The sequence below is a fragment of the Neovison vison genome, chromosome 3 (assembly GCF_020171115.1).
Source record: "Neovison vison isolate M4711 chromosome 3, ASM_NN_V1, whole genome shotgun sequence".
NCBI classification, from domain to species: Eukaryota; Metazoa; Chordata; class Mammalia; order Carnivora; family Mustelidae; genus Neogale; species Neogale vison.
The window spans coordinates 86897501-86905000 of NC_058093.1; the positions used below are offsets into that span (position 1 = coordinate 86897501).

The 7500-nt window shown below is 37.8% G+C and overlaps 1 protein-coding gene across 1 annotated transcript in view; it reads left to right on the forward strand.

The window, feature by feature from the left end:
• Positions 1–7500, forward strand: part of ZEB2 (zinc finger E-box binding homeobox 2) — a 124923-nt gene that overhangs the window by 74326 nt on the left and 43097 nt on the right. The gene's annotated exons all lie outside the window — the stretch shown is intronic.

The window sequence follows — 7500 nt, forward strand, 5'->3', positions numbered from 1 at the left end:
TCTCCTTCTGACATATTGTTGGGAGACACATATTCACTTGAAGTATTTAATAAAGCATTATGGAATTGTTGGCAAATAGATGTACAATGCAAATAGAAATATTTGTATATAGCTGTTGTTTGGGGGCCTTTCCTCAGTATACCATCACACTGGGCTTGCTGAGGAAAGTGTTGTTAGGCTTTTTTTAGCCTTCAAAGGGAATTATGGATCCGTGTTCTGAAGTACAGTTTAGCTAAATACTATATCCTTAGAGTGTCAGCATATTATAGATGTAGACAGAAAGTGAAGCTGAGAAAATTTCTAAGGGATAGAAGCTACAACCTCAAAAACTCAGTGAAAGGAGAGGCAAGGGGCATGTGTATTTAAACATCAGTACAATGACTAGTTTCCTTTGGTAGGAGTTAAGTAAGGTAATCAAAACCACTATGAGTTCTAGATATAGAGGAAAACCCTAATATGTTTACCTTTGTAAAACAATAAACAGCTATTAAGTCTTTGAGTAAGCAAAATTTCACTTAGAACACTGTGACCCAGGATTAAACAGAGTTTAAAATAAAAAAGAAGAGGAAGAAGAAGAAGAAGGAGAAAGAAGGAAGGAAGGAAGGAAGGAAGGAAGGAAGGAAGGAAGGAAAGAAAGAAAGAAAGAAAGAAAGAAAGAAAGAAAGAAAGAAAGAAAGAAAGAAAAATGAATTTACTGTTGTGAATTCTCTGACCAATATCTGTTTTTATGATAGTTTGGGGAAGGGAGGATCCTTACTTTTATTCTTATTTGCCATTATTTTTGTACTTCTTATATTAAGAAAGAGGTTTCAAGGGGAAAAGTACATAACTAAGATGTTATTACCTGCATGTGGGAACTTATCCAGAGCCCCAGCAAATTTATGGAAATTTTAACCTTTTTTTAATCACTACCACAGTGCAACTGGGAAGCTCCTCCAGGTACAGGGAAGCTGCTAGCATTTCTAGAGGGGATGAGTGGCTGCCATCTTCCCAGGATGTTCCCATAATAGGAAGCTGAAAGTCTGTCCGAACTAGCCCCTCCACATTGGAACCATGGGATTGCAGAAATTCTTCTCTCATTTCACTTAATATGCATATTTTTTACATAGCTAATCTGAAATGGAAACATTTTTATCCCTACATTCAAAACTGCTTTTGTTTTATCAGCTGACATTTTACAACTCATTAATTTATAATGCGGGTTTAATGCCTTTGAATGTTCCTGGGATAAAAAATTAAAGTGACCAAGCTAGTTTGTATAAAGGCTGACTATGGTATGTTCATAGCTGTTCTTTTATAACAGTGTTTTGTGCTGGAGAGCACGTTCCATAGGGATATTTCAAACTAGCATGATCCCTTCTTTCTAGTATTAATTAATCTTGCCTCCCCAAGTGATAAAGTTATTCCCATTTTTAAATCAGGAAATTAAGGCTCATGCATTTCAGTGATACATAGTCAAATTCAGAAGAAAATTTTTGTGTGAACTTGTTTTGTTTTGTTACATCTGTCACAAGAACCTGCCCCTCATCAAATGAGAGATTGACCCTTGAATTTAGTCCTATAATCTTCATCCATCCAAGTGCAGAGGTAACAAGTTAACAGTGATCAAGAAGGGGTTTTGATGATAAATCCTCCCTGGAAAAACAAGTAACAGCATAAAAATTCTGGAAGAAATGCTGCATCCTTTCTTCAGTAGCATTGTACCTGGAAATTGAACTTTGGGAGGAAAGAGGAGGGCTAGTGTTCAGGTGAAGGGTCTTAGAATGTCCACGAACATTTACCACACATAAGGACATTTTAAGAAAGCAAGTAGGCCATTAATCCATTGGCTCAAATATAAATGATCTCCAAGCATCTAAGAGATTCAGGAAACCAAATGACTCATAAAATTCCTAAGGAGTTCTTTTAAACTTTAAGCCCTATAATCAGAAGAGACATTTTAAAAATAAGGCTACATGTCTCCATCAAGTATTAGCTACAGGATTAAGTACACTGTTACCCATCATGGAGCTACTACTTATGACACTTTTGCAAATTAATTTTTAAAAGAAGGGCTAACACCAAAACTGTGACTGCCATGTGTTCAAATCTTCTCATTTTACCTATACTTAACGTTGTGGTAGGAGACGAAGACACTAGAGCAATAGTCCCATGTTTATTTTATTTTATTTTATTTCACTTTTTTAAAGATTTATTTATTTATCTGAGAGAGGGAGTACATGATCAGGGGAAGGACAGAGGGAGAGAGAGAATCTCAAGCAGAATCCACACTGAGTGTGGAGCCAGACTCTGGGCTCGATCCCACGACCCTGAGATCATGACCTGAGCAAAAACCAAGACTGGGACACTTAGCCGGTGGAGCCATCCAGGCACCTCTCTGGTCCCATCTTTATTTTTATTTCAGTGGATATCAGTGTTCTATACTTCACATTGTTGCCATCACACATATAAGTTTGCAGGCTCCTTCTGGCAATCTCATAGACAGGGAACATGTTGTCATTATTTTTACGCATTTGTATCAAGTTTCCTTGGATGACAGACCAAGGCCACACAGCTGGTTACATGTTGGGACTGGGATGAGAAGACAGGTCTTCAAGCTCATAATGCTGGGAACTGCCTCTTTATTTCTATTGTTTTCAAACTATTGTGGGAAACATGGGTGTATCGTTAGATTCTGGTAGTTGATCAAATTGGTTCTTCAATAACTCAAATCAAGGGGATCCATGAAAGTAACAATCATCATAACAACTCAAAATTAAGCAACAATCTCTATTTTGCATTGTGAAAATCCCCAAAAGTCCCGGGGATTTTCATTTCCTTACTCTGATCATGTGGAGTTTACATGTAGATTCCATTCTTCATTGGGAATTTGTAATACTGTGTGTGATTTTGTGTGGCTGTCGTACACTTGAAGGCGTGCTTTCTAGCACTGGCTTTGCCACCATCAGGCTGCAGGGACTTAGGAAAGCCACTGGACCTCACCTTCTTTGTCACATGTGGAGGGTTGACTTCAAGTGGCCTTTTAGCACTGCAGCTTTATGATTCTATTTCTCCAAATAGATAGTAAGCTTCCTGAGGTGAGAATAGCGTATCCATGTATCCTCTGGGCTTACACATTGTAGCATCCATGTATCCTCTGGGCTTACACATTGTAGCATCCATGTATCCTCTGGGCTTACACATTGTAGGTTTATTTAATTAATGTTTGACCATCGCATTGAGAAATTTATTGGCTCACTTAGCTTGAATGGACTTATAGAAAATCATTACTGACCGCCTTATTAACAGCTAACTGTCTATAATCTGCATATGTAATTTTCCTTTACATCAAAAAAAACAAAAACAAAAACCAACTTGTGCTTCTGGTGAAGATGAAGTATTACCCCTTAACGTCAGTTCTTTTTCATTTTAACACGTTAACAACTGATATCTTGTTTGTACTCCAGCTGACAGAATAACGTAGAGAAAGCATATAAGTATGAAAAGGGGTTAGTTAGGTAACGTTGTATAGGGCATCTTCAAAACAACAGTTCTGGTATTTCAAATGTCAAGCTAATTATCAGCAATGTTTAAATGCTATGATAGGCCATTTTTGCAAATGCTGAAATTTTCCGGCAGGTATGGACATTATAAAAATGTCACATTTTGCTACTGTTCTGTTACATGTCACCAGAATAGAAAAATCTGGGGGAAAAAAAAGTTATGCCAATAGACAGTAAAGAGAAACCATTATTTGTTTTGCATATGATTGTAAAATTAATTGGTATAGTGATACAATTTAGAGTATTGTTTACTTAGAAAGAAGAATAGAGAGGATTTAATATAATGCAATCTGCTGAAGTGAAAATAATGCTTATTATAGATAAACTATGAAGAATTTAAATATAGGTTTTTAGTAATGCATATTCAGATATATCTTTCCAGGCCCATTTGCTATAAAGCAAATTTAAGTATCAGCTTTATACCCTTTGGTAACCCCATATTACACATACAGTTTTAGAGAAAATGAAACTTTAATATGATTCCACATAAAATGGTGAGCCATGCCAATAATTCATATGCACTTCATATGCAAATAGTTTTATCTTATCCATCAATTATCATGTAAACATGGTATCACATGGCAAATTTCCCTGTAATACAGTACAGTACCTGTATATAATTACGGGTGCATTTTGCCAATGCAACTGTTAACACAGAATTGTAATTAATTCCTCTGAAGATTACTGGGAGAGTTTTGGATACTGATGCTGTTTTTGGACATTTATTACTGCTCTTTAGTTGGCTTTTTGCTGTGCCTCAGAGACAGATGTAAAATTAGTGTCTATTTTGAGCCAGCAAACAGTACATCTTTCCTCTTGTTTATTGAATTGCAGAAAGGAATTCTTTGGGCTCCCACTTCTTTGTGGTTTTGAAGTAACTGTCTGTTTTTCTGCCAGCCATGTAGCTCCAATACATGTATAAAATCTTGCTGAGGCTCATGCAAAGGGTGGCTTATTTGACCTAATGTAAGGACGGAATAGAACTTTGGTACGTTATGTAGGCAGTTTGATGCTTTTGAATGCTGAGGAGAAAATATGTGTCGTAAGTTCAGAAATAGACGATAGACTAATATATTCTGCCCAGTGACCCTCATTTAAAACCAGTATACATTAGTTATCACACAAAATCGAATCTCTTCTTTGCAGAGACAAAGCTGTGTTATTAAGATCTCTTAATGCCAATGGCGATGATGGTGGGCAAAGGATGAAAACGGGAACAAATGGGAAAATGAGCTTATTTTATGCCACAATGTAAATGGGGGTAAACCCACCCTCTATTGGCCAAAATAAGAATATTTTGTGGTGAAAATTTCTCCAGTAATTACACGAGGACATCCACGGACTGGACTCGAGAGAACAATTTAAAGGGAAATCCTGAGGATTTAGAAATGGGGAGGACTAGGTGAGGAGCAGGAAGGACGAGGTCCATATTAAGGGGTTTAATTCTGATTGTCTGCAGGTCAGCCAAAAAGAGCAAGGTGAAAGGATCTACTCTGAATTCAGATACAAAAAACGAACTTTGCTATGAATTGTTTTACCTGGATTTAGAAAAAGAAAGGCGGAGGGTTGTTGGGAGTAGGATCCCAACACAATGGCTATGGGAATGGATATCCTAGTTAAAACAGCTCTGGAAAAGATGGCATACTGCTTCTGTAAGTGAACTTGACAGCAGTTATTTATTTAGTTTAAAAGTATTTACTACTATTTGTGAGCGAGAACCCTAAAGGTTGTGAAGTATTGTTGGCCTGTGAAGGTGATGGATGCTGTACTTCTGACCCTATATGGTGAGACATGACTTCATTGTTTGTTTAGATTGTTCTGATATTTGGGACTCCTCAAGGGCTGTTCATAAATCATTTATCTCTCTCTCCTTCTCTCTCTCTCTCTCTTTTTTACACAAGAAAATATTTCAATTGTATTGCTGCAGGAACACTCACGTGTCACACGGGATATTGTGGTCCATGCAGAAAAAGACCTTAAAAGGCATGGTGGTTTTTTTTTTTTTTTTTTTTCCAGGATAAAGGCCTTTTAATGCCTGTCCAGCCTTAGATAATTTTATTCACTCCTTCTGGACCTTTCTTTATTCCTCCTGGGCCCAGAGATCAGTTTTTAGGAGGTGGGTTGAAAGCTTCCCAGGCCTTAGGAGCTTTTGTTGTAGCCACCCCCCCACTCTCACCAGCCCCCCACCCCCGCCCCGAACTCAGCGTTCAGAAAATTTGTAAAGAATCTTCTGCTTGTTGCTAAGAAATGGTTAAATCTCAGTCACCAGGGGGAAGAAAAAAAAAAAAAAAAAGAAGCACATTATTGATTGTACTAAGGTATATCTGGACCACACAGCTAGAGCAGAGATGTTAGAATATCTCTCTTTTTGTAGATCTGAGGGCATTACCCAGCCTGAACTTGCCTAAGCCCTTGTGGTCACACCTCTTGAAAAGGTTTTGTTTCCCCCGTCAATTGGTATTCAAACCAGGTCAGCAGATTCTGTTTGCCCGGCTCCGCTGCCGTTTTCATTTTAATTTGCACCTGTTGTGCAGTTGTTCCGAAGGCAAGTGCAGACCCGCGGATTATACAAAGATCATATTATGAGCAGATATGCACGGTGTAATCTTTTTGTCCCCAGCCTCACATGACAAAAAAAATCTCTCTCTTTTTGTTCCTTTTTTACTCCCTGGGAACCTGTCAAAGCAAACAGATATGACTGACTAAAATTTGTAACTAGACATGTTTCCAGAATTCTCCAAAAGCATTATGAACCTGACACACAATCCTTTTCATTTTTTTCCTCCTTTTCTGCCACTTTTGTATAATCCGATAGCTGGCAAGAGCCACTTGAGATAGCTCAGTTGATAACTTAGCGGAGGATTGCTTTATTAGGCGCAGAGAAATCAAAATGAACCTGAAAATTGTTTGCGCTTTTTTTTTTCATGGGCTTTTTTCCCCCCTTTCTCTCTCTCCCTCTTGTTCCCATGATGTCATGGTTCTAACTTGTTTTTTTGTGTGTGTTTCTGGAGAGTTGGGTTAACAGTTCTTGGCAATCCTGTGTGTGCGTAACGGCTGGTGTGTTTCTCTAGCTGAGCTAATGCCCCGTGTTTATTACTCTAATCTTTCTTGTCTGGTGGTAAAGTGGACAATTTATGTACTAGCATGTAGGCCGAGAGCCTGTGAGGGCTGACTAATTCAGAAACAGCCACCTTCAATTGAGTTCACAGACCTTATTTACAGGCTGTCTATTTTAAGAAAAGCTACTGAGCATTGCTGGGACTGAGGGCTGCAAAAGCAGCCCGCCGGTTCTTGTGAGTTATTTTAACATTTGTGTTGGTCTTGCCTGTGTCACTTTGAAATCTTCTGTAATTATGGCACTATGAAGACATCTCAATAGTGGTATTAATGGCCCAGAAGATATGGCTTTTCCTCATTTTCTGCTTAAAAGATTGGGATATAAATGGCCTTAGCACATGACGGTTGACGTAGAAGCAACAGTGAACATTTGAGATTGAGCAGGTTTGTGGATGTGTTTGTGTATTGACTAAATAGATGGACATTGTGTGTGTGTGTGTGTGTGTGTGTGTGAGAGAGAGAGAGAGAGAGAGAGTGTGCGTCTATGTGTCTATGGTTTCTAGGAATAAAACCACAGCTAATATAGTGAAGTCATGTCGTATTTATAGTACAACATTTTATAGCACACACTCTGTGTCACTAAGCTAATAAAATTGTCAATTGCATGTCTATTTAATAAGTTTGTTTGGAGTATCGAAAGTACACTTGCCATGAGTCTCTTTACATATGCAATATAGATGTATTTCTGAGGATATGTGCTACCGTTGCTTTTTAGGATTACCCGTCTTTTTAGCAAAAAAAAAAAAAAAAAACTATTTAAAATCAGAAAGAGTACACAGTGATAATTGAATAAGAATAAAAATGCTAAAACATGAAAGATATTAATTATATTTTCCTGACA